The sequence below is a fragment of the Odontesthes bonariensis genome, chromosome 11, assembly GCF_027942865.1.
Source record: "Odontesthes bonariensis isolate fOdoBon6 chromosome 11, fOdoBon6.hap1, whole genome shotgun sequence".
Lineage (NCBI taxonomy): Eukaryota > Metazoa > Chordata > Actinopteri > Atheriniformes > Atherinopsidae > Odontesthes > Odontesthes bonariensis.
Genome location: NC_134516.1, coordinates 31603728 through 31631622, shown reverse-complemented (window position 1 = coordinate 31631622; position 27895 = coordinate 31603728). Strand labels below are relative to the sequence as shown.

At 43.2% G+C, this 27895-nt stretch overlaps 1 long non-coding RNA gene and 5 other non-coding genes across 7 annotated transcripts; 1 reads left to right on the top strand and 5 right to left on the bottom strand.

Annotated features, from left to right (window-relative positions):
• The first annotated feature begins 5570 nt into the window (after positions 1 to 5570).
• Positions 5571 to 17387, top strand: LOC142391902 (uncharacterized). Of its 2 annotated transcripts, XR_012770635.1 has the most exons (4): positions 5571 to 5647; positions 6432 to 6518; positions 9016 to 9143; positions 15092 to 17387. It is a non-coding gene; the product is annotated as an uncharacterized LOC142391902 (long non-coding RNA). The 2 variants fall into 2 exon arrangements; XR_012770634.1 differs by lacking the exon at positions 15092 to 17387 and having other exon boundaries at positions 9016 to 9531.
• An 8510-nt stretch (positions 17388 to 25897) lies between these two features.
• On the bottom strand, positions 25898 to 25971 carry trnat-agu (transfer RNA threonine (anticodon AGU)). Its single transcript has one exon. It is a non-coding gene; the product is annotated as a tRNA-Thr (tRNA).
• A 261-nt stretch (positions 25972 to 26232) lies between these two features.
• Positions 26233 to 26306, bottom strand: trnat-ugu (transfer RNA threonine (anticodon UGU)). Its single transcript has one exon. It is a non-coding gene; the product is annotated as a tRNA-Thr (tRNA).
• Positions 26307 to 26610: 304 nt separating this feature from the next.
• On the bottom strand, positions 26611 to 26684 carry trnat-agu (transfer RNA threonine (anticodon AGU)). The gene has a single exon. It is a non-coding gene; the product is annotated as a tRNA-Thr (tRNA).
• A 261-nt stretch (positions 26685 to 26945) lies between these two features.
• trnat-agu (transfer RNA threonine (anticodon AGU)) lies at positions 26946 to 27019 on the bottom strand. Its single transcript has one exon. It is a non-coding gene; the product is annotated as a tRNA-Thr (tRNA).
• Positions 27020 to 27323: 304 nt separating this feature from the next.
• trnat-agu (transfer RNA threonine (anticodon AGU)) lies at positions 27324 to 27397 on the bottom strand. Its single transcript has one exon. It is a non-coding gene; the product is annotated as a tRNA-Thr (tRNA).
• Between the last annotated feature and the right edge of the window lie 498 nt (positions 27398 to 27895).

The following is a 27895-nucleotide window of genomic DNA, read 5'->3' as shown; positions in this document are numbered from 1 at the left end:
GGCAGTAAAGCACTGAATACGAGGCACCAAGCAGGCAAGTTAATCTGAACACAAGTTCCTGTTTACTAATTTATCGTTTAATGCAATTATTAATATCGTTAGGCCTCATATTCCTCATTGGCTCTGCGTCCAGCGTCTCACGTCACGTGGTACGCGTGCATCAGTTGGACCATGTTGTTGGATAGTTCTTCTAGCAAGCACCGCAGCAGCGCGTCCTTTGAAGATACACACGGTGAGTTTACAATTTGATGTCAGCGGATTTCATTTGCTTAACTTTACCTGGGGTATATTGAGCTACGTGAAGTGAGGAATTTGTAGCTTGTCCATTTCAACAATAAATTAGGCACGTACGTTACCATGGTGAACAAACTTAGCGGGACAACACGATGTTGTACTAGCATTAGTTTTGGCATGGAAGTATAAACTGTCTGTCTCTTCGTTGGCAAGATGGATATACGAAGATTTTTTTAAGAAAGTAAAACCAAGTAAGGATCAAGAGGGCACAGCAGAGGAGGAGGATAGGAGAGAAGGAGGAGAGGATGAGGTCTCGATGGAGGTCAGTAAAGAGCAACAAACAACGATGTAAATTGGCCACAGCATTGTGCAACTCATTCCTCAAGTTAAAGTTTCAGAACGTTGTGGCCACTAAGTTACCATTTACTTTTTTGTTTGTTTTTTTTGTTTTAAGAGCCATAGTAGTTTATTAAATCGTGTTCAGCATCTCAGTATCTGAAGCCAGACTTGACGTTAACTTTTTTGCCCACTGGTCACTGTGGCTAGTGGTTTTCCCGCGTCACTAGCCATTTGGCCTTTCTGCTAGCCAGAGTTTTGTTGTTGTTTTCCCTTTAGAAATATTCTTGCATTTAAATACAATCAATTAATGCTACTACTGTTATTTGTCACACCAAAGAATAAGTTGCCTAGGGTAACCTAACTTAACTTAGCATGAAATTCTATCCCTAATCTGTTTGTATGCCATGCATCAACATATTTTACTAAGGTGACGGACAGCAGAGAGGCTGGAGGTGAGGACAGAGGAGGTAGAGGAAAAGAGGCAGGAAGAGATAGAGGAGCAGAGGCTGAGGGAGAGGATGGGGGTGGTAGTGGAGGAGAACCCACAGTTGGAGAGGGAGGAAGACAAGCAGAGACAGAGGCTGGAAATTCACAGGTGAGGTTAATGGATAATGTTAGTCATGAGAGTGGCAGCCATGGCCTAGTGCATATGTGCAAATAAAGTTGAATGTCTGCATACTTGCTCACGTTTTGGTCATTATACTGCATTGCTTAAAACTATGTTCTAGACAAGCACATCTTTATCAATAGACCTATATGAAAATTGTACAAAATTCACTTTAAATATTTACACTATGGTTTCGCCCTTGGTGCAATGTATCCCAAACTCAACTTAGGCGTTTTTCCTCTTAGAGTGTCTTGACCTTATTCTGGCCAACTTTACACAGATGTGGAAATTGACCTATGCCAACAAAATATGAACTTAATTATTAGAACATCATTTAATTTAACAGCCATATACTTACTTCCCTTCCCTATGCTGTAGTTTCGGAAAAATACGACGGCATACATTATATTGATATGATCAGATATAAAATTAATTTCAGGGTTTAACCATGTTTTTGTTTTTGAACTCCATGAAGGGTGGGGCAGAAAGAAAGACTGTGGACGAGAGTCAGGAAGGGAGTCCAGATTCAGAGGAGGTCGAGCAAATAGATCTGCAGGGAGACAGAGAGGAATCTGAGAGAGAGGCAGAAGGTGAACAAGCAGGCAACGAGGAAGAAAATGATCAAGAAGCTGCTGCTCCCCTTTCTGATTTAGGTGATAAAGACACAGGTCCCAGACAGGTGAAGCTGAATAGCTATCCACAGGACAGCTTTGGTGCACAGAAAAGGGCATTTAACCACAGCTGGTTTGCTAAGTACCATTGGTTAGAGTATTCAGTTAGCCGGAATGCTGTATTCTGCTTCCCATGTAGAGTGTTTGGAAAAAACATTAAACATGACGCTTTGGTTAGCAGTGGTTGCAGACATTGGAAAAAAGCTTTGGCCGTCTTCAGTAAACATGACTTGGCACAGTCCCATAAGGACAGTGTTGTTGCATGGAGGGGGTACCAGGCAACTACCCAGCAGGGAGATGTGGTGCAAATGATGATGTCTGCAGAGGCAAATGAGATAGCGGCTAGAAGGGAGTATCTGAAGAGAATTGTTGCTGTCACCTCAATGTTAGGGGCCCAGGGACTACCCTTTCGTGGGGATGATGAAAGTGTTGAGAGCACAGAGGCAACTTTCTGGCTTGCATGGGTCTTCTTAGGAAGTTTGATCCATTCTTGCAAAACCATATTCCTCCATCAAATTCCACATACATCTCACCAGTCTCTCAGAATGAGATGATTGAGTGTTGTGCTCAGGAAGTGACAAGTGTCATTGTGTCTGAGATCACACGCTCTAAAATGTATGCCATCATGGCGGATGAGGCAAGAGATGGTCGGTCAGAGCAGCTGGCTGTTTGTGTTAGATATGTGTCAGAAGCAGGTAAAGGAGCATTTTCTGGCACTTGCAGAGCTGATGTCATTTGATGCACAGTCTATTGCAGACAAGCTACAAGAGCAGCTCCAAACCAATGGCATTGCTGATGTGAAGTGTGTGGCGCAGACGTATGACGGTGCCGCCGTCATGAGTGGACCCACGGGAGCCGTGCAGGCACGATTTAGAGGGCTTCATCCTGAGGCTATCTATATACACTGCTATGCACATCAGCTCAATCTAGTGTTGTGCCACACCTGCAGGGCTGTTTCAGAGGCTGTGGAGCTGTTTGATTTGTTGGAGTCTCTTTACTCTTTTTTCACCACCTCCCTTGTACATCACCACACATTCAAACATGCTCAGCTGAAGCTTGGTTTGGCAGTGGAACTAGTCCAACTTTCCAACACTCGTTGGGCATGTCGGCTTCAGTCGATCAATGCTGTGCTTGAGACCTTATCTGCCATATTTGAGTGCCTGTCAGCCACCGGGTCTCCCATGGCCACCGGTATCAAAGCAAAGCTAGCAAGGTTCTCGACTATCTATGCTTTGCTGATGTTTCAGACACTTCTGTCCATCACTGAAGGCCGCCACAAACTCCTTCAGAAGGAGACATTAGACCTGGCTGAAGCACTGATTGGAAAAGATGCTGTGTGCGACACTCTTAAAGGTAAACGCACTGATGCATTTGCAACAGAAATGTTCGAGAGAACCAAGGCTCTGTGCCTCACACATGACATTCCAGAACCACATGCCAAGAAAAGGCAGAAACAGAGAAGGATGGAAGATTTTGTGTGTGACACAACTGTTGGATTGCGCACTGAATTAGTGAACTCTGTGGTCTTTAAAAGAGATTTGCTTTTCCCCTGTTTGGATAGGATGGTTGGTGAACTTGAACAAAGGTTTGCCAGTGTAGATGCAGGGCTCCTTAAAGGAATACAGGCATGAAGCCCTAAATCTGACAACTTCTTGAATGAAGTGAATTTGAAAGAGCTTGTTGGGCACTATAACATTGTCTTGAAAACAGAGGAGGTCCTTGTGTCCAGAAACTTTCTTGCTCGCAAAGCAGATGCTGGGTATACACCCCAAGATATGCTAGCTAACAATCTCTTCAGCGCAGACATGTTCCCCTCACTGAAAGAAGTCCTCCAAGTTGCTCTGACTGTGCCTGTAAGTAGCTGCTCATGTGAGAGGTCCTTTAGTGCTCTGCGCCGACTGCACACTTGGCTACGTAAAACAATGGGGCAAAAAAGGCTTCATAACCTTGCAGTCATGGCCATTGAAAATGGCATAGTCAGTCAGGTCAATGACGGCAAAATAATTGACCGTTTTGCCACTAAGAGACAGAGAAGACACTCGTTGATTATTCCTCCTAACAAAGTAAACAGGAAGTTAAGCTTAAGTTGTTGAAGTTGTTGTAGTTCAAGTTTGAAATTGCGTATGACCAGTCTCCTGACCCGCCAGGTTGATGGGGGGAGTAATTTACATACTAGACAATAAATACACACACACACACAGCATCAGAAAGTACAATCAGTGGTCATAGATTATGTTCAGTATTGTAGATACAATATGTAAGGATATGTAATATGTAAGGATATGTAATATGTTTTTTCAGTGTTTGTGAGTCTGATGGCTTGTGGAAAGAAGCTCCCAGTCTGCTAGTGTAGCACCGCATGCTGCGGCAGTGCTTCCTTGGGTTGACTATAGTTATAAGTTGTAAGTTTCATATACTGTTGATTTGTGTTTTGATTAATACATTGTACTTAATAATGCTTCCTTTGTTATTTGCATTAAAACTTTTTCAGACTAATGTGAAAAAGTATCAAGGATATCTTTCTTTGCGATGATGTTGGGGGAGATGGGAAAGGTGAAAGAGGGGCGGGGGGAGTTCACCATGCTGATGGCCTGGTTTATGAAGATGTTGGTGAGTCTGGTGGTTAGAGAACAGTCTTCTGTAAAATGAGAACCACCTGCCCTTACGCAGCAATGCATGGCACCTACCATTGTTTATTCTTTGTAATTTAGCACATTTTAGGTGGTGTAGTTTAGCTGGTGAAGTAGTATTAGCGAGCAATTAAATAAAGAAAGCTATTTTTAAATAGAATAGAAATGGTGGGAAGTGTTTCCCCAAGGTATGATGCTCTTAAAATAACGAATTGATAGACAAAGCCTTAGCAGGTGCACTGAAAAAATTTCCGCGCGCGCAATATCTTTCCTGTGGAGGCTGAGCCACCCCTGTCTCTCAAACCTAGTGACGGCCCTGACTCTTAATGTAATTAAAGTATTTATATTGAGCATAATTAAGTCCCATTTTAAGATCTAATCATGAAATATGGCATAGTGTGTACATTAAACACATTAAATCACATGTTTTCGCTCCACAGTTTTATCAAAAAGCCAAATGATGCTCAGATAAGTCTGGAAAGAACAATTCTAAAATTTACATTGATCAAACTTTTTAAATCACAAAAGATTTCAGCAAAACTACAGAAAGAAGTTTAGAAAACTGCAGCTTTAGTGGGAAATGTGACAGGATGGTCAAAAAGTGCCCCAAAAGGTTAGAAAAGAGGAAGAAAAGGGCCCAGAAGTATGTTTCACACACAGCTAAAAGGATAAAGCTCCATTTTGTTTGGCCATCTGGCCGGCTTATTGAAATCTATAGCTGAGGCTGGGTTTCTGGTATTGTGCACAGCTTTGAGTACAACGGTTTGCAGAGCATTAGTATTTGCATTAGCATGGCATGCTAACTATGGATATCAGCCAGGTTATTTGAACTTTTTTACTCGCTGGTACATGTTCTGACTGCCCGTGTCCAGCAGCAGGAATCAAACCAACGACACAGAGCAGTTTGAAGACTTTTCTGCAAATGTTTGACCGCAACATGTATTATTTTCTGGCCTTACCAGCAGCTTCCTGTAGTGATGTTCCGAGATGTGCCGAGCAGAGTGGTGTAAAGAGAGAGCAGCGACACTCCTTCTATAGAAAGAAAGGAATGCGGAAGTCACGTGGGTCACTGAGCCGCCGATAGGTCCAGATAGTCCCAAACACCAGCAGTTCCACCGTGGAACGCCGTTCATTTTTGGGGTTTCTCAAGTATTATTTCCGGTAAGGTAATGAAATTACATTTTTTTTGGCACTGTGAGGCACTAGCTGATTGTTCTTTAACTAATTAAGTAAGTTAAGTTTTAGTGAATTAACCGTGCTAACCAGCTAGTTGTAGTTTAGCTGCAGCTAGCTAATGTGAGCAAGACGGGTCCAAACGGGTCTCAAGACTTTCACCTATTACTGTCTGATTCAATTTTTTAAAATATTCAGCCAATTTTGAAATATTATAGTTTAGAATTACTCTGTCCCTTCCTGTACTGTATCTATGCTGGCAGACTGATATGGTTCATTTAGTTGGAGTTATGTTATTGTTATTGACAGACAGAGGCGGCAGCATAAATGTGATTATCAGTAAAGAAAAATGTGATTGTGAAGATGAGTAATTATTTCATATTTTTCAGTTAAACTACCGACTCCAATGAACTGCTTAAGCATGTTATATACACATAATCAACAAGGTAACTAGATGCCATTTTCTCTGTGTCCTCCAAAATAATCAGAGCTGAATCAAAATGTTTCAACAACAAACACTTGAGAAATTGTAACCTTTACAAAGTTGGTATTTACTGCAGGCTGTTAGTTTGATTTCATTCCTTCATTTAGTGTTTCATCATACAGTCAACCTGAGACTAAGATCTCTATTAGAAGACAGAACAGGAAAAAATAATTATGTACAGTAACATATCAGCAAGAATAAATAACTGTATGACATTTCTAAAAATAAAACAACTATGATGAAACTATTCCGGTTTACACTGCTGACATCCATGTTCATCTTCATGTTTTCAGGGGGACTGATTGTGAGAGGTGAGCTGGGCGATGAGCAGCTGGGTGGAACTTGCCCGTCCTGTCAGTGATGGAGTGATGCACCAGCTGGTGAGTGGAATGGTGCACAGCTGGAGCTGGCTGGGTGATGGGGAGGCTGTCAGAATAAAAGTGATCAGAAATGAATTTATCACCTAATAAAGCTAATGCAAACATGGCAACACAGTTTTCTAAAATGTCCTGAAGAAGCCGGATGATGTATGAATATAATAACTTATATGCAATTAGTGAAATAGAAATGAAATGTCAGGGAGCAAAAAGATAAACGCAGCATCCATATGTACTGGTGTTGAAGCTGCCGCGGGTGGAGGGATGCTTGCAAAGGAGAGACCAAGCGTCTCCATGGCAACAGGCGAGGTGTTTGGTGGGGGCTCGCTTGTTGTGGGACAAGATGCTGTTTTCTCTTCATGTTCTTTGTCTGGCTTTTACTCCCCAGATGCCCAGCTTTGGACAGCACTTTCTTTCTTTCATTCAGGAGATGCTTTGCTGCCAGTCTCAGTCTGAGCCTGATGAGTCTGCTGGTTATTCTCCTCTGTACATCATGACATGAAGGGAGCACGCTTTCCAGCAGCCTGGCTTCTCTCTGTAGAGCATCTGTGGCATTTGGGAGTTCCATGAAAGATGCACTGGACCTTTTTCAGAAAAGCTCCTCAGTTTTCTGGAGCAGACTGATGGCCGACAGAGCACTCCTGGTTTGAATTCCCTCAGCGTCAGTAAGGTGCCGTGCTCTTCTTCCAGACTGCCATCATTTTGCTTAATTGCACTTTGGCGTCCATCACAGATGTTGGAATGTTTGATTACTTTGTTTACACTGTATCCTGTAAGATGGTGGAGAGTACAGGTTTGGCTGTTTGTGAGATCAGGAGTACCTTTGTGTCCGATCAGCTGGTCCACACTCAGGCCAGGGCTGGGAAATGTCTCCTTAATGTCCAGGAACTCTGCCCAAAGCCTGCTGCCTCCTGACTCCTGATAGCTTCCTGATTGGACTGCGGTGAGAAACTGCCCGACTGAGATTGATCTCAGGGCCTGGTGTTGGGACAGGATTCCTTTGCCTTATGCAGCTGAACAGGTTTTTAATGCAGTCCTGGGTAAATCTGCTCGTCAACACAAACATGTGTCCATGGTCCAGCATGTCTTTTTGGATTGATAAAATTGTAGATGTTGCCATGACAATTCCTGTGTGGACTGGTTTCCAGCGGCCCGTTTGACCAATCTTTAGTCCACAGAAGAGTTGCACCATGTGTTGGAGGAATTCAGTGGCTTTGCTGTACTCTTCCATCTTGTGTCTGCTCAGTGCCGTCACAGGGTGGCCAGAGGACATGATGTCCCACCAGTGGGTCACCTGCTGCAGAAGCCATGCTGAGGCAGGTTAGAGGCAGGTCGCTGCTCCCGCTCCAGCACCTATTTCACACCTGCGCTTGCTGACTTACTGAGGACATTCTTTGCAGGCCCCACCGTCTGTGATGGAAAATGAATAATTCTCCTTTAGCATCAGAATCAGAACAGCCTTTATTGTCACTTCACTGTGGAGGTACAACGAAATTGAAGGTGCTCCCGCAGAGCCATCCTGCACCACAAAGGTTCAAAAACAAGGCAAAAAAACCACAACAACATAAAGGACATTATAAACATAAAAACATTTGGATAAAAGATATATAAAGGATAAAAGTGGCTGCAGGTGTTGCACAGACATGGTAGGGGTAGCCCGTGCTGTTAGGGTGCTGAGAGGTAGGAGGAGCTAGGTGTGTGTGCTGTTCTTCAGGGCTGTTTGGGGGGAAGAAACTGTCTGTTAGCCTGCTGGTGCGGGATCTTGTGGACCTGGAGCGTCTCCCAGGGCAACAGATCCAGCAGGCGGTAGGCAGGGTGTGAGCGGTCTCCTGTGATGGCCTTGGTTTCAATTCAATTTTAGGGCCCCTGCTTTTTTCCCTGTGCTTGCTGCCCCTGGGTTCCATCCTGAGAAAGCATGGTATCTCTTTCCATTGCTATGCTGATGACAGCCAGATCTATGTGCCCCTAAGGAAGAAGGATGCTTTTTCTATTAAACCACTTCTGTTATGTCTTGAAGACATTAAAGTCTGGATGTCCTTAAACTTTTTAAAATTCAATGAGAAGAAGACAGAAGTGATGGTGTTCGGTCCCAGTGGCTCTTGTACTGTGGCTCCCCTCCTGTTGACTTAGGCCCCTTGGTGCAATACAGGAAGCCAACAGTCACAAACTTGGGTTTTAAGATGGACAGTGATTTTAAATTGGACCGGCAAATTTGTGCAGTAGTGAAGTCCAGCTTTTATTATCTCAGGCAGCTGGCAACACACACACACACACACACACTTACTGCAGTACTGTTAAGAGCTGAAAGACAGCTGCTGGATGTACAGACACAAAGAGATACTGATCATGTGGTCTCACTGTGAAAATGACGGAGATGGGTTAACTCCCAAATGGTCGGAATATTCCTTTAATGCACAAGGCTGGAAGGCAGGGTTGAAATGGTGACAGTTTCCAACATTTCCCTGTTGTAATGTCATGTTTCTGTTTGCTTTCATCACAGGGTGGTGACACAGATGAGACCTGGGCACCAGTATCTGTCGGGCTGCCCAGATGTCCGTGCAGATGTGCAGCTCACTGCGAACCAGCTGCACCTTCCCCCAGTGTGCACTGCCATCATTGCTGAGGGAGGTATTGTAACGGATGATCTGCAGAACCTGCCTGAGGCGCTTTGCCTCTTGTTTGGACGGTCATATGCTCCACATTTGGACCCCCTAAAGCCATGAAAAACACTTTCTCTCACTGCAGTGAAGTAGATTTGTTTGCTGCTGATATCGGACACACAGCTCTTGACAATGAAAACATTTTGAAATCTGTGACTTGTTTGGAGAGCAAGTTTAACCCTTTAGAAGCTGCGTATGTACAGTGTGCTGATAAAAGCCATGAACGTCCTCAGCTGATTCTGACTGTTGCCGGCCAGCCTGTTTCTTTCTGAGTCGACTCCGGAGCAGCGAGCTCTGTCCTTCACTCATCTGCTTTTCCTGCTAACAAGCTGAAACTGAGGGGACACATGTCTGTTCTGTGGCAGCATCAGGCAGGTGGTGAAGGAAAAGCTAAGCATTCCTCTCCGTTGTGTTCCCCCGCAGCTGTTTAGCTTCCTGACCTGCGTCCGCTCAGTCTGCTCGGCACAGGTCTGAGGTGCAGATCGGGCATTTGTCTGAGCTCCGCACCGGACGGCCTGCAGGTGGGGAATGTCCCCGAGCTCCACCAGGACACATTTACTGCTGTGGGCTTTCAAGCTCAGCAGCCCTTACATGTGTATCAGTGGGAAACTGAGCGCACACCAGTGATAACAGAGCTGATGCAAAGCATCTGCAACTTTGTTTCTACAGCAGACACCTTTAGATTTCCGTTGCACTGCTTCTGTGTCTGACGGGCCCGACCAACCTGATGAGGAGAACTGCTTTGGTGTGCAAAAAGAACCTGTTGTGGCCACTGATCTGTGCCGGAACACACACGTCTGCTTTGTTGGGAACTCTTACACCGGACCAGGACACACTTTCCATTCTCTACGACTCTGAAGCTCACGTTTCACTCTGAGAACTCACACAACACAAATGGCAAGACTGAGGACAGTCTGTGAACCAGTGTGGGAACACGTGGGACTGGACCTTTACTCAAGGCACACTTTGTGTTCAGAGGCTCTGCATTGCCTACTTCTGAGCAGCGCAGAGCAACAGAGCAACTACTTCTTTAGTTAGTGAGGTGCAGCTATCCATTGGCCTTCTTATGTCTTGGCTTGGTGTGGTCAATGCACGTAGGCTTTCGCACTCTTGCGTTAAGTGTGACTCATATTCTTCCAAAGTAGTTGTCATACTTTCAAGCTTCTCTTCGTCACATTCTTCTTTGAGTTTGCTCCTAATGTACTGAACCTCACTTTTGAAGCTTACATAAGTTAGCATAAACTTTCTTTCCTTTTTTGCACTCTCTCCTTTTGCATAGTCAGGCCACTTTTCAGTTGGTTTTCGCTCTCTTTCTGATCGCCTGGGTTGTTCAGGTTCAGAAGTTGGTTCCTTGCTCTCTACGCTATGTGCTTGCAGACTGTTGTCAATTTCAGCTATGCGTTCTGTCATTTGGTCTCTCTCTGTTTCAGTTTCTAACTTGGTTTGTAATTCTATTTTTTCTTCTTCAAGAGCCTGAATTACTCCCTCAAGTACAAGAGCACTCTCTTTGGTTTGAGCCATTTTCTGGACTATTTTGAAACAACACTATAAACGTAGTAATCAAAATCTTAAACCTTAAGCAAAACTAATGGTACAAGTATGCCTATTAATTTCAAATATCAATCACACACAGGTTAAACCAAACAAGAAATCCAAAGTAGGAATGTCAAATTACTTATTAGCACAGTCCAGAAATATTCACACAAAATATGCACACAATGGCCTTTCACACTTATTTAAATATTTACAAGTTATAATGCTCGTTTCTTATCAACTGAAAAAACCTGAATTCCCAGGGCTTGGTGTTACCACTCACGACCACGGCGCGCTGTTGCTCTCTTGTGGTGACTTGTGGAAACGGCACAGTCTCAATCCTTGTCCTCGTTGCAAGCCGACGCTATGTTTTGCGAGTCACTGCAATCGCAACGGTCCGAGTAGATTGGCGAGGTTGAAAGACGAGCTGTAGTAATCTTCAAGCTGCGACGGTCCTTTCTTTCTCTCCCCCGTCCATCTCGGCACGGCTGGCGAGAAGTTCACAGCTTGCATTCACCGCGCGCAGTCCCTCGATGTTCTCGGGCTGAGCTGCACACGGTGCACGTGTTCACTGTAGCTGCTCCCAACTTTTCTTAACTGGTTGATGAAAGTGCAACGCTCCGACTGATGGTTTAAATGTTTTATTACATGCATTTTCTGTCTTGCAAACGCCCAAGACCACCGTGAACACTGAAATAAAATACACGGTGGCAGATATACATTAGTGAAACCGTCATGTTTCTATCTATGAATTGCTTAACTGAAACGTGTTACATAAAATATCAATGCTCTCAAAAAACATAATTTACACACACCCAAACACAAGAATATTTCTCTCAATTGTTCATACCGTGTGCCCCTCCGACCAGAAGGTTAGGAGTAGCTAGGAGTCCATTCCTTCATATTACACAGTCCTTTGTCTTTTCATATACCGCTTACACACACCGACTGAGAATGAAACGAAACTCACCTTTTTCTATCAAGTGTATCACGTGACCAAGTGATGACCTAACTGCTGACGTGGTCAAGTGACGTTATTAATCAAACAATTTTCCCAAAGTATGCACATAATAATAAAACGTATACAAAATATTAAATGGATATTACAAGTAAAATAAATACATTCACACAAAAAAATGCTTATGTTTCAGCGTTCGCTACTGTCCTCATACATTTAACTTTGTCCTGAGAAAGGAGTAAGTAAGTAAGTAAGTAAAATTTATTTATATAGCACTTTTCGCAGAAAAGGATTCACAAAGTGCTTCACAGTGAGATCAGAATAAAAAAACAAGGGAAAAAAGTTCCAAAAAGTCAAACAGGGACTGCTTTTGCATTTGACGTAGCCAAACTGCATGCGCCTGGAGAAGCCAAAAGGCTTACAGCACCTGGTATTCCCAGGCGGTCTCCCATCCAAGTACTAACCAGGCCCGACTCTGCTTAGCTTCTGAGATCTGATGAGATCAGGCGTGTTTTTTTTAATCAAAAAATACATATATCAAAATCCATATATACACATTTAAACTATCTATACACATATATTATTTAAAAAAATAGTCAAGACAAAAAACAAAACTGGTGAGGCAACCTGTGGGTCTTCTCCCTCTCTCCCATCCCACAGACCTCCTCACCAAACCATAGAAATAAAAAATAATAACAGAAACACCGACATGACAAAACTAAACAAGTGAGACAGCCTGTAGGTCTCCTCCTTCTCCTCTCGCCCACAGGCTCCCTCACCAAACCATAGAAATAAATAAAAACATTAAAAGCCACCCTTGCTCTACCCAAAGTCTAACTTCACACCCCCATCCCCAATCTGTATGAACGTGCTCCCCTCCACAAAACCCTCGGTGAACTCTTCTACCCCCAAGTGTGTTAAAACCCTGTGCACGTCTCTGTTTGTGATGCTTTTAAAGATACTCCACACCTCCACTTTCTTTTTCTCGTAATGTGCTATGTCCCTCCTCATTTTAACAGCATACCTGGCGTGACTTAAAACATAGTTCAGCAGATTGACATTCTTCCCTTCCATCCTTCCCCTCACTCCAAACAACCACACCTCTCTCCAGCCCGTTTCCCCCCACACTTCTTTATCCCAACATCTGTTTATTAGCCCTTTCAGTTTCTTGAAATACCCGACCAGTTCCCCACATTCAACAAACTCATGCATACACGTTTCCACCCCCACACCGCACACATCACATTCTTTCCTTACATTCACATCAAACCTACTTATTACTAAATTATTAAAAATCCTGTTGTGCCTCAACATAAAATCAAAGTTCTCGCATTCAGGGGTGTTAAATTTAACCCTTAGGTTTTTCCATATTCCTTTTTCATCCATGTCCTCCATCACCCTCTCCCACACTTTCTCTGCTGCCGGTCTCTTTACTTCATTCCTTCTCAGACTCCTGTATATCACCCTTGCTTTCACACTCATTACATTCATCCTCCCCTCCCCTTCCCCCACATACATTCCCATTTCTCCAGCTTCATTTTCATTTTCCCCCACCTCACCCTCAATCATTCTCACCCATTCCCTCGGCATTCCCTCCCTTATTTTCCCCATAACCCCTTCTGCCGTTCTCAGTGCCATCTCATCCCCCCTTTCTCTCACCTCGTCCACCATCACCTGTGCCCTCATAAATCCTGGTACATATTCATACACTATATCCCTCACTTTCCTAATCCCTGCCCTCCACATCAGCCTGTTATATATTGTGCTCCCCCCACAAGTGATTTTTGGGTTTAAAAACACTGGCTGCTCCCACACCTGCCTCACATTCTGACATTCATACTTCACATTTTTTACAAACTCCCCCCACGCTCCCAGCACCTCCTTATGAAACTCAGACACTCCGCTCAACATACCTTCCTTCAAATCCATGTACACCGCACTCCCACCACATCCACCACATTCATCTATTGCCCTCCCTAGAAACACCTTCCACACTTGATCTTTTTTAAATATCTTACCATCATCTTCACTCTCATTGCTTTCTTTTTCCTTTCTAAATTTATTAGTTTTAACCCACCATCCTCATACTCATTCTCCAACACCTCCCTAGCTATCCTCACTCCTTTCCCCTCCCATAAAAACTCATTCACCATTCTCTCCATCTCCTTCAACACTCTCTCAGGCACATCCAACACATTCATCACATAACCAATCTTACTCACTATTAACGCATTCACTACCACCTTCCCCCTCAGTGTGAGCCCTCTCTTCTTCCAAAACTCTGTCTTCTTAGCGCTGTTCATTATCCCTTCATACTGCATATCACAGGGAAGGAACAAGGACCCCTATCACTCGCCCCTCCCCATCATCCACACACTTCTTTATATTGCTGACTACTCCCCTCTTCACCAGAATAGCCACCCCTCTGGACTTTGCCCCACTGTTATTCACATACATTTCTCCCATCCATTCCTTCTTTACTTCACTCATGCACTCTTCATCCCAATGTGTCTCTTGCACACACATAATATCCCCGTCACACACCTGCCAGGCTTGTATGACTACTGTCATACATGACAGACAGTATTCTCCCCCCTCCAGGGTTTCAAACTTCGTCGAATACGGCAGCGATTGTACTTTACAAAATCGCGTGCCGTCAGCCACGTCTGTTCCAGGCCATTTCCTCCTTTTAATCGGCGAAGTTGCCTTCACCCCCCAAGTTGCTCATTTTTGGCATATTTCCTCGTCCGTGATGTACGGGGGCAAGTTAAGGAAGGATACAACTAGTTCACTGCTTCTGACTTCCTTTGCACTCCCTTTAACAAAAAGCCGTCCATGAGGCGCGCCTTGCCTTTCCCGTCCTGCATAGTTGTTACATATGTGCTCTTTGCCTTCATTCTGCAGGCAAGAACTATTCCGCAGCTTTCTTTTATGCCTCTCAGCAACTCCATCAAAGTCACTTTGTCGTCCCCTGCGAGCTCCACAATCACGGTCAGCTCCTTTTTGAAGCCACCGTCTTTAACATTTTCCCTTTCATTCCTCACGTTCCTCACATCATTCAAACTCGCATTCCTACTTTCTCCCTTCCGCATTCACTTCTCCATTCATTCTCATTTCTCTTCTGCATTCTCGTTTTCTCCTGTATTCATACTTTCATTTACTCATAATCTCTCTCTTTCTCACCATCATTCACTCGCCTGTCATCAGTCAGCCGTTCTCCATTGTTCATATACTCATTGTACATATATTCTCATCCAACAAATGTGCAATAGTGCAAGAAAATATTCTTGTATGTAGTATTATTATTATATCACATTCTATTCTATTGGAAGGCCATCATTTCCTCGTCTGAACATCTGGCGTACAACTCTTTTTTGCCACTCCTGACAGCCTGGACTAAGAGCATCATGTCGTCCTTGTTGTAGGCCAGCACTGCACCTGCCAAGGCACTCATGGACGCCCCATACTTGGAATGGCTCTGTTGGATCACAGCAGGATCCCAGCGGTGCTGCCGGTGGTACACAGCACCCTTCTGCACCCAGTGTCTGAACAGAGTCTCCAGGAAGGAGGAACCGCTGTCACTGAAATGATATCAAGATTTTATACAGCATGTGTTCCTTGTAAAAAGATGTGATTTAATGTTAACTGTTTCATCTGTCACAGGGTTCCCGCGGGGTCTTAAAAAGTCTTAAAAGCATTGAATTTATGAATTTGGAAATAATACCTTAAAAAGACTTGAAAAAGTCTTGAATTTTGATATCTGGGTCTTAAAATTTGTGCAGTAACTTCTCCGTATCGCATTCTCCTCAAACGTTTCATTTGTCAACAAGGCTACTATTATTTTGAAAAGCCTAAATAACGTAGAACCAATCATTGAGAACGCAACGCTGCCACTACCACTCCGCCCCGGGTCCGATCACATTGCTACAGCACTGACTCAGACCACAGCAACAAGCCAAGCAGAAGCGTGAAAAATCAAGGCAAATCTCAGCAGAAAACAAGAAAGTTTAACTTACGCCGTTATGTTGTTTTTTAACATTTGTTTGCGTGTCCTTGCTTCCCATTTCTTGCTGGGATTATGAGGAAATGTAAATGTAATGAAGCGTGGCGCGAGAAAGAATCATTTTGTTTGCACAGTGTGCAAAAAGAGGATTCAGCTTGGTACCATGGGCTTGAAGGCTTTAGAGTCTCACGCCAAGTCCTCCAAGCACATGAATAATATCGAAGCGAAGGATCAAACTCCTTCCATCGCCGGGGTGTTTCAACCGGCCAACGCTAGCCAGTTAGCTATAAATGTATCTGAGCTAGCAGATAATGTTAACCAGCCCCTCAAGTTACGACCGTCACCGCAACTTATCTGCGAACAGCTTTTGGGTCCACACCAACCATGAAAGCAGAGGTGTTGTGGACTCCTAACACAATCGCCAAACACCATTCATATAATGGAAACGAGGGTATTTCAGAGTTGTTTAAATGCATGTTCCCCGATTCCGACATCGCTGCCACAATTACTTGTGGTCCCGACAAAACGGCGTACATAGCCAAGTTTGGTTTAGCTGTGTATATTAAAGAGGAACTGGTGTCCAAGGTAAACAAATCACCGTCCGTTCTTATGTTCGATGAGAGCCTCAACGAAACGACAAATTTTTTAGTTGATTTTCATTATTTATAGTTCTCTCTACTCCCCATATTCCCAGCATGGAATAAGTAGCTAGCTAACATAACCAATGTTAAAAAACAACTTAACTGTGTCAGTTAAACTTTTTTGTGGTCTGCTGAAATTTTCTTTGATTTTTCACAACTCTGTTTGGCTTGTTGTCTGTGTCTGTGGTGTTGTAGCGTTTACTACTACTATGCTGCAATGTTTCATCAATGCTTACACAGTCCACACTTTCATTTGTTTGAGAAATAAATGAACAAATTAAAAAAAAAAAAAAAGTTTTTCTTTGCCGGTAGGTCTGTGAAATAGGCATTATTTTTTTTATAAATGGTCTTAAAAAGGTCTTAAAAAGACTTAAATTTGACTTGAAGAAACCTGTAGGAACCCTGTGTCAGTTAAATTGTTGATTTCATTATCAGTTATTTGGAATTATTCTTAAACTTACCGACAACAGTTGTTGTCTGCATATATGATCTTTGGTGACGGAGCGTTTGCACGTTGGAAGCGGGCAATCAGACCGCTCGCCATACGCCTGCAGCACCCCTCAGACTCAGCTGCCACCACCACCGTCTTCAAGAACTGGCCCCGTTCGTTCAGAACACTGGTGACATGCTGCATGGTGCCGGGCCATCACCATATATCTTCTTAGGGAACTAAAAAGCAGAAAATTCATATTACATTCATATTATTTCATATTACAGTCTTTCCTACAACATGTCTGTGGATTACAAAGTATTCTCACTCAACACTCAGAATCCAGATCAAAGGGATATTTTATAGAAACCTTTTTTGTACCACCAATGCAGAGGATTTCTCCAGTCCCATTTTCCCTCCAGATTTCTTGGCAGCAGCCTCTGCAGTCCAGGGTCTGCTGCTCTGCTGGGGGCCTCTGTCACAGTCTTAGCTGCGTCTGAACACAGCAGCTTGGCCTCCCTGCCTATACAGAGGAATGTGTGGATACAGGTGCTGCTTCAGGCGGGAGTTCAGCTGATGGCTGAAGGTGAAGCTTCAACCACACACATCACACACTCATTCTCTTTGGAGCAGTGTTTCCCAACCCTGGTCCTAAAGGCACACCGCCCTGCATGTTTCCCATGTTTTGCTGCTCCAGCACACCTGATTCAAATGAATGGGTCGTGCTCAGCCTTCTGGAGAGCTTTCAGACCTGACCCAATTATTTGAATCAGGTGTGCTGGAGCAGGGAAACATGGGAAACATGCAGGGCAGTGTGCCTTGAGGAGCAGGTTGGGAAATATTGCTTTGGAGCATGAAGCTTCTTGTGCCTATGGTCAGGTTAGACTTCTCAGTGAAAGTCCTGTTGCACACACTGCACTCGTGGCTCTTCTTCTCCATGTTTGACCTTTACAACATAAACAAATATCAATTCATTCAGTTTTCCATTTCTTTATTTGATTTTATTCATCTATTGTTTTTCACTTGTAAACATTTGTTATTCAGGTCACAAATTAACAAAGCATTGTATAAATCAAGGATAGATGTACTGTTGATACACTGTTTGCTTCACAATAAAAATATTTCAAACATAATTCAGTTTTCCAATACAGCTGTACAAGAATCGTATTTTCTCCTGTTTTAGATACATAGCTAGCTAGCTAGCTAGCATGTGTTGATAGTAAAACGGATTATAGTCAACTGATTAGGTAAACTAAGATATATAATAGATTGACAATCATAAGTTTAATAACTACAATAGGTTATAGATTTGTTAAAATGCTGTCATGATGATAAAAGTGATAGAATGTGCATAAATTCTCACAACAATAAGATGCCAAACTACCGGAAGGCAGGTTGTCAATTGCCTACGTTGTCTATACAACGTATATGTAAACAATGACGTTTCTGACGCAGGAAGTTGCCAATTTTCAGAGAATCTTTTCATTCATCAAAACCAGCACCGAGATAGTTTAATGTACACTGAAGAAGATTAGACTTACGTGAGCGAAATGACGGCTGAAATGACGAACAGGACGAACGGGACAGGTGGCGACAGGCATGATGCTGATTGGCGGAAAATCCCTGCTCAATGATTGGCGGCGGAAAATCCCTGCTCAATGATTGGCGGGTTGAGCGCTCAACTGTGCTCAACAGGGCTCAACCATTCGCTCAACTGTGCTCAACAGCGCTCAACCATTGGTCGCGATAGGGACTTGGAGGGGAGCGCGCCTGGGAATACCAGGTGCTGTAAGCCTTTTGGCTTCTCCAGGCGCATGCAGTTTGGCTACGTCAAATGCAAAAGCACTCCCTGTTTGACTTTTTGGAACTTGTCCTTTCTCAGGACAAAGTTAAATGTATGAGGATCAAAGCCAACAATGGCCTGCTGGGACATCTCAGCAGATCCAGGATCAGCAACATGGAGACTGAGAGCCAAAACCAAACAGAGGTGTCTGCCAACCAATCAGCAGCAGCCCAAGCTGGTTAACTTCCTGGTGTCTGTGTCTGTGTTGAAGTAAATTGAACTGTAATTTTGTAACAATTGCAAAGAAAATGTCGCTGTAAATAAAAATGATGTGATTAACATCCATTTGTTAGACGGAAGTTAATCATGAGTCGTGTTGTTTTGACAGCTGCACCTGATGGTGTGTATACTGTTGTGATGACCTCCCTCAGGGGTTAGGTGTCTTTAAGAAAGTATATCTGATGCAACATTTCCCCAGCTATGTTCAGGGAATATAGTCCATTACACAAACACTTTTACATATTGATTATATAAACCACCCCATTCAGAACATCATCTGAGACGTCTAGGCATCTGAGGCAGCTGGAAGCGCTAACAGTCAACCAGCCACAGAGGATGAAGCTCTGATCACTTTTTTCATCTCATTGCTTTACAACTTCACTGCTTGACTAGGCTCATGGATTATCTATGTACAATACATCTTCACTGTAAAATCCAATAGCTGCCCTAACATACATACATTCGTTAACTTCACTAGGTTAATTACAATATGCACTTATGACTGATTTTTATGAAGTAACAGTTAGTTTCATGGTGAAAAAGGCAAAAAACTTAGTGTTTATAGTGAAGATGACTTTATTTAGAGTGAAGCTCACTCAACAGTATGTAGGAACACAGTCTCACTCCCAGTGCGCATTCAAAGGAGAAGAAGTGTGCATGCGCAGTAGTAACATTCAGTCTCTCCCGCTCAGCAACGTATATTATGTCTATGTTAGCAACGCAGCAGTCCAGCACACAGGCCGGGGCACTGAGGGGAGCCTGCTGAGTCCACTTTTTCAGTTTTTTTTTAATTCTTTTGAAGAAGAATAAATAAGGTAAGTTATCAAGCAAGTATGTTTGTTAATATGTTTTAATTACTGCTCTGACTGTTAGCGTTCACGAGCTAACGTTAGCGTTAGTTAGCTAGCTAACGAACCAAACAGGCATAACATTAGCCTGTTCAAGCCATGGTTAAGGTGAGTTTGGGCGGTTTCTCACCATAGTCCTGTGATTATCTTAAAACCTTTTAACAGTTCCAAAGCCTAATTACTTTGAAAGTCTCACATTTGAAATGTTGTAGCATGAGTTTTCCGTTTTCCCCAAATTGACAGCGATGGGATTTTGGCCAGACTTTCAAATTTGCAATGTGAAAATGACGGTTTTCAGTTAATCAAATCAAATCAAATCAAATCAAATCAAATCAAATTTATTTGTATAGCACATTTCATGTACAAACAATTCAAAGTGCTTTACATAAAATAAAAGCATTGCAGCAGGGAGTGGAAGAAGCATTAAAATACATAAAAGAATATAAAGAGAAACAAATGAAATAATTTAAATGAATTTAAAAACAAGCAACAGTTTAGATAAGTTAAAAGATAGCGTACAGATTTCATGCATAGACACATGAGAAAAGAAATGTTTTTAACCTGGATTTAAAATTGTCTTCATTTGGTGAAAGGTTAATCTCCACTGGCAGTTTGTTCCACTTGTTTGTAGCATAACAGCTCAATGCTGCTTCTCCATGTTTAGTCTGGACTCTGGACTGGACCAGCTGACCTGAGTCCTTGGATCTAAGAGCTCTGCTAGGTTTATATTCTCTGAACATATCACAGATGTATTTTGGGCCTAAACCGTTCTGGGATTTGTAAACCATCAGCAGGCTTTTAAATGTATTCTGTGTGACTGGAAGCCAGAGTAAAGATTTTAAAACTGGTGTGATGTGTTCAGATCTCTTAGTCCTGGTTAAAACTCTAGCAGCAGCTTTCTGGATGAGCTGCAGATGTTTAATGCTCTTTTTGGGATGTCCAGTTAAAAAGAGCGTTACAGTAATCGAGTCTCCTGGAGATGAATGCATGCAAAAAGACCAGGAGAAACTCCTGGTCTTTTTGGGAGAGGAAACTTTTAATTCTGTTGATGTTTCTGAGATGGTAAAAAGCTGCCTTGGTGACAGCTTTGATGTGGCTGCTGAAAGTCAGATCTGAGTCTATCAACACTCCGAGGTTACCAACTTGGTCAGTGATTGTAAGGTCCAGAGTCTCAAGATATTTACCAACGCTGACCCTCTTCTCTTTGCTACCAAACAGAATGATCTCAGTTTTGTCTTCATTTAATTGTAGAAAATTCTCTCATCCAGGTGTTTACTTCCTCCAGACACTGACACAGTATGTCTGCTGGGCTGCAGTCGTCCGGTGACAGAGACACATAAAGTTGTGTATCGTCTGCATAACTGCGATAATTGATGTTAAAGTTCTGCAATATCTGACCCAAAGGGAGCATATACAAGTTAAACAGAAGAGGTCCAAGAATTGACCCCTGAGGGACTCCACAAGTCATGGCCACTCGCTCAGATTCATAGCTGCCAATTGTAACAAAATAACTCCGGCCTTCTAAGTAAGACCTGAACCAGTTAAGGACCGCTCCAGAAAATCCAACCCAGTTTTCCAGCCTGTGCAACAGGATTCTGTGATCTACAGTATCAAACGCAGCGCTGAGGTCCAACAGAACCAGGACTGAAACATTACCAGAATCAATATTCAACCTAATGTCGTTTAACACTTTGACCAGAGCTGTTTCAGTTCTGTGATGACGGCTGAAGCCTGATTGAAAGTTATCAAGACTTCCACTTTCATTCAGAAAGTCGTTGAGCTGGTTAAATACAACTTTCTCAATAATCTTAGATATAAAAGAGAGGTTAGAGACAGGTCTGTAGTTGTTCATCATAGAGTTAAGGCAGCATGAATGTGTTTGATGCAAAGAGGAGGATAAATTAGGTTCATAATGCACTGGTGCTGTCTTTCCTTGGGGAAATGGTGAAGACTGGTGTAGTAGCATAGATGCTTTCGCATCCTATGAGTCATGAGGGCCCTAATTGCACACCGGTGTAACCATTTACTGCAGGTGGGATGGACTAAATAGCCCAGTTACCTCCTCATCTTGCTCTTTTTGCGCTCCGTGCCCATATTATTTCCCAGCAGAGTGGCTGAGCTCAGGTGTCTTGCTCCGTGTGCGACACGGAAGCTTGAAGTAGGGGGTTTTGGTCTAAAATGAGCGAGCTAACCATCTCATGGGCATGCAAACACCTCCAACAGCCCAGTTGGCAGAGATAAGTGCTTGCAGATGCTATTAGCTGCATAGCTAACGATACAAACCCTTTCTTGTGGTAACAAGCTATCTAACTATACTGTACATGCAGGAAAGCAACACAATAATAGACCGTTAAATTACTTACTCTCGGGAATGAGATCCTTCCCCAAGTAAGGGGGCGAATGGAGCAGGAGATTGACAGGCGGATCGGTGCGGCGTCTGCAGTGATGCGGGCTCTGCACCGGCCCGTCGTGGTGAAAAAGGAGCTGAGCCAGAAGTCAATCTATGTTCCAACCCTCACCTATGGTCACGAGCTGTGGGTAGTGACCGAGAGAATGAGATCGTGAATACAAGCGGCTGAAATAATATCTCTCCGCAGGGTGTCTGGGCTCTCCCTTATTGGGCTCTGTATTAGCCCAAGTTCTGGAAACATTCGTCGGTGAAATATTTGGCGCACACACACACAAATCTCTTCGGTTCTGTCGTCACTTTCCCAGAAAAAACTAAATCTGTCCACTGGCTCTTTAGAGGTTCTGATGCAGGAGCTCTAAACATATTTTTTACATCCATGTACAGCGCAATGAGCTGGCCAAAGAGCTGTGGGCGGGGAAAGGCAGTTTTGGCATAGCCATATATGGGCTCTGGGGGGAAACAACCTCCACGTCATAAGCGGCAGCTTTCCCGATCAGGCCGTCTGCATGGTCACATTTCCAAAGGCGGAGAATAATTTCCAGTGCATAGTTTAGGTCTATCGTCATTTTTAGCCACTGGGGGACCGCAGGCAGGCTAGGGGAACTCATATTAATGTTAAACAACCTTAAAAAGTGAAAATTTCATGCCATGGCTCCTTTAATGAATTTTTAATTTGCCGTTGTCGCTTTCTCTTTTGCCGTTGTGATTTGCACTTCAGGGCCACCGTAGCACCTCCTCACCCAAGCAAGCGAGCAAGTGCAGCGCACCGAGTTCAGGGCAACATGTTTTTCTGTGTGTTTCTTATACGAGTAACTGAGTGAGTTTACTATGTGTGTGAGGGATGTTTACATCAGCTGAGACGTTGGGAGAGAGCAAACAGTTGACACCATAGATGTTGGAACTGTTGGGGTGGCGGGGTTTTTGTTGGGGGGGCGGCGGAAGCACGCACACTTATCAATGATTGAGGATTTGATTTGAAGTTATTTTATAATAACATGCAGTTATAAGAGAAATAGAATGTATGAACACGGCATCTGTATTGTTCAGAAAATAAAAATTTGATAACTAAATCAAGCCATTTAAGGAACATAACAGCATAAAATACACCACAAATGAAAAAGGAAAAGTCTGCGCTCATGACTCAGGGCTTTCATACATTTCCAAAAGTGGACCTTCTCTCAGTTGACCTACTAATGAAAATTCTAAGCTGGGTTGAGACATGGCTTTCATCCATAAGGTCGCTGTGAGCGTTCATAATGGCCAAATGTGTTAGTCTCTCCTGCGTCATGGTGCTGCGCAGCCAGGTTTTCAGGCTGAGAAAGAGCGCTCGGATGCCGCCACAGATATGGGCGGGGCCAGGGAAAGCCTAATGAGCTTCTCCACCTCTGACAGCATGGAGCGGGGTTGGGGCTGCAAGGTTTGCAGGATGGACCCCTACACACATCCCTCAGTATGTCCAGCTCAAGGCTTAGCCGCTCTCGTGGAAAGGGGGTCAGTTCCGGGGAACCCACATCCACTCGTTTCCCCTGAACTGCCTGCTCTCGCCCTGCAGCGCCGCGGAGTCCCTCCTGATCAAAACGCCGCTCCACCTCTGAGCGCACCAGGTCCAGGGCCTCAAACACTTCTCTCTTCCACAGGCTTTGATCTTCTGCAATATTAGATATAACATCAAATAAACAACTTCTCTAACCGACCAATACTGTCCATATGGGCTACCTATTTAAGCTGGATCAAACTTATATTTTCCCATTTAAGTTCAAAATCCTGTTATGAATATGGTTTGTTATTTCTGTCATTATTTCTGTCCATATTCTTTTTTTCCTTTAGTTGTCTCATGAAAGTTGCATGAGTGTACGTTCTTAGTCAGTTGATAGGCTAGTGCATACCGCTGTTTGTGTATTATGAATGATTCATTACAGGTTACAGGTACATTAATGTTTAATAAATAGGCCTACATGGATGTACAGTATTGTTGAACTTGTTCGGTTTTTAATGTCATAATCTATGGATAGTGTCAGGTTCAACTGATTTAGTGTGTGCTTTAACATGCGTGTTAGTGGAGCTACTTTGGAGCCTGATACTCTTCGCTCTTGTGAGAGCTCCACAGTCGCTGCCTGAAATGGTGACAACATTTTAATGCCCTGAGTTGTCGCCTCATACTCATTGGCTGTTACAGGAGCCAAATCCGTAGAAAGAGTGGCCAGAGCTGCTGCCACTGCTTCTCTCTGTTCATAAATCCGCTGAAGCATTACAAAAGTGCTGTTCCACCGGGTTTCCACTTCCTGCATCAGTTTCATCACAGGGCGGCCCATTTGCACCGGCTGAAGGCGTTCCTTGGCAGTGGTGCTGCTTTTAAAATATGTTACAATCCTCCGGACCCTTGACCTGATGTCATCAAAACCAGGAGTTGCATCCATTGATTTTTTTTTTTCACAATCAGGTTGAGGGCATTGGCTATGCAGACAGCATGCCTAACATTTAAGATCCTGGCAGTGGCTATCATATTGTGTGCTGCATCCGTCACCAAACATCTCACTTTTCCACCAATTCCCCACTCCTCCATCAGCTCCTGCACTACAGCTGCAATGTTTTCAGCTGTGTGGCTACTGGGGAAAGGATGGACTCCCAGCAGAGTTGTGGGCAGCTGCTCTTAAGCACCAACAAAATGGCAGGTTACAGCCAGATATGCATCCATATTAATGGATGTCCACATATCTGCTGTGAGGCTGACACTGTCGGTAGTCAGCAACTCAGCCTTCGCCTTCTCCTTTTCCTCCACATACCTCTTCTCCACCATGGCCTTAACCGTATTCCTACTTGGAATGGCGTATGTAGGATCCAGTTTTGCCACAAATGCCCTGAATCCAGGATCATCAACCACAGTGAAAGGTTGGGGGTCCTTCACAATGAAGTCCACAAGAGCTTCATCCAGCTCTTGCTTCCTGGATCCTATAAAAAGAAAAAAACATAAATAAAGAAAAGTAGCTTCAATTTAATTGACATTCTTTCTGATTCTCCATGTATATCTATGTTGTGCTTACCTTGATTGGTGCCTCCAAGTACAGACTGCTTTGGAAGTCCAGCACTCCTGAAGCACTGCTGTAAACAGTTATGGCACCATGTTGACGTACATAATAACACCTTAAGGCACTGCTGGGATTGGAACCCAGGATCTCCTGTTTACAGACAGGTACTTTGACCAACTAAGCCACAGCACCACATGGTTCATAAAACTGATGAAAGAATAAAGAGCAGGAACTGGATCCATTTCAGGAAATGGTTTTTGTGATTCTGTACCTCAAGAATAGTTAAAGCCATGAGTAGAAGTGCCTCCAATTGGTTCAAAACTTCATCATATCTTGCAGATATTTTTGGGTTTTCTACTCAGACCCTGGTGTTCATGAGGAAGTCACTTTCACCAGTTACAGCCAGATCTCATGAAGCAGTGTACTTATTACACGCCAACTCATTTACTGTGTTTTTACAAGGCTTTTTTATGCTTTTGCGTATTATTTTCCGCTACATATTTAAAGGAAATGACGTCCTGCCCTCAGCTTTTACTCTAACTCTGACTATTTCACAGTTTGTACGTTCATTTTGATGTTATGTAGTGTGACAGGAGGAGAACCTCCACCGTACTGTACCCTAACCATTTGACTTGTTATGTGAACGGAGGAAAATTACACTCTGAAAGTATAAAATAGGCATAAATGAGACTTTAAAAGCTGTGTGCTATTTATACGCACTTTCATTAAGTGGACCAGTGAAAAGGATTTAGTAGAAAGCTGATAATAAGCTGTTTTATATGCTAAGTCATAGCTTTCTCTGCAGGCCCACAGGCACTGCTGGGATTTGAACCCAGGATCTCCTGTTTACTAGACAGGCACTTTGACCAACTAAGCCACAGCGCCACATGGTTCATAAAACTGATGAAAGAATAAAGAGCAGGAACTGGATCCACTTCAGGAAATGAGCTCCAGAGACTTTCCCAAAACTAAATGTGACTTCTAAAAACATTTTTATGAAGTCTGACCAAAGAACCGAGTCATAATAACCATGATGCTCATTTAAAGGTCCATCATTTGATGAAGAGGAACAATGCAAAGCATTCAGTAGAACCCTGCTAACAACCGGTTTCTCATGCTAAGTCATAGCTAGCTCTGAAGGACTACAGGTACTGCTGGGATTTGAACCCAGGATCTTCTGTTTACAAGACAGGCACTTTGACCAACTAAGCCACAGCACCACATGGTTCATAAAACTGATGAAAGAATAAAGAGCAGGAGCTGGATCCACCTCAGGAAGTGTTTTTTGTGATTTATTTCCGAAATTCATGTGATCTCTGCATAAATCAGGGCTTGATGTTATTCAAATTATCTCTATATGTGAAAAAATTGGATATAGTCCCAGTTTAATCTTCTGTAACTCAAGAATAGTTAAAGCCATGAGATGAAGTGCCTCCAAGTACAGACTGCTTTGGAAGTCCAGCACTCCTGAAGCACTGCTGTAAACAGTTATGGCACCATGTTGATGTACATAATAACACATTAAGGCACTGCTGGGATTTGAACCCAGGATCTCCTGTTTACTAGACAGGCACTTTGACCAACTAAGCCACAGCGCCACATGGTTCATAAGACTGATGAAAGAATAAAGAGCAGGAACTGGATCCATTTCCGGAAATGAGCTCCAGAGACTTTCCCAAAACTAACTGGGACTTCTAAAAACATTTTTATGAAGTCTGACCAAAGAACAGACTCATAATAACCATGATGCTCATTTAAAGGTGCATCATTTGATGAAGAGCAACAATGCAAAGCATTCAGTAGAACCCTGATAACAACCGGTTTCTCATGCTAAGTCATAGCTAGCTCTGAAGGACCACAGGCACTGCTGGGATTTGAACCCAGGATCTCCTGTTTACTAGACAGGCACTTTGACCAACTAAGCCACAGCTCCACATGGTTCATAAAACTGATGAAAGTTTAAAGAGCATCAACTGGATCCACCTCAGGAAGTGTTTTTTGTGATTTATTTCCGAAATTCATGTGATCTCTGCATGAATCAGGGTGTGATGTTATTCAAATTATCTCCATATGTGAAAACATTGGATATAGTCCCAGTTTAATCTTCTGTAACTCAAGAATAGTTAAAGCCATGAGATGAAGTGCCTCCAAGTACAGACTGTTTTGGAAGTCCAGCACTCCTGAAGCACTGCTGTAAACAGTTATGGCACATTGTTGATGTACATAATAACACCTTAAGGCACTGCTGGGATTTGAACCCAGGATCTCCTGTTTACTAGACAGGCACTTTGGCCAACTAAGCCACAGCACCACATGGTTCATAAAACTGATGAAAGAATAAAGAGCAGGAACTGGATCCATTTCAGAAAATGTTGTTTGTGATTCTGTACCTCAAGAATAGTTAAAGCCATGAGATGAAGTGCCTCCAATTGGTTCAAAACTTCATCATATTTTGCAGATATTTTTGGGTTTTCTACTCAGACCCTGCTGTTCATGAGGAAGTCACTTTCACCAGTTACAGCCAGATCTCATGAAGCGGTGTACTTATTACACGCCAAGTCATTTACTGTGTTTTTACAAGGCTTTTTTATGCTTTTGCGTATTATTTTCCGCTACATATTTCAAGGAAATGACGTCCTGCCCTCAGCTTTTACTCTAACTCTGACTATTACACAGTTTGTACGTTCATTTTGATGTTATGTAGTGTGACAGGAGGAGAACCTCCACCGTACTGTACCCATTTAACTTTGTCCTGAGAAAGGACAAGTTCCAAAAAGTCAAACAGGGACTACTTTTGCATTTGACGTAG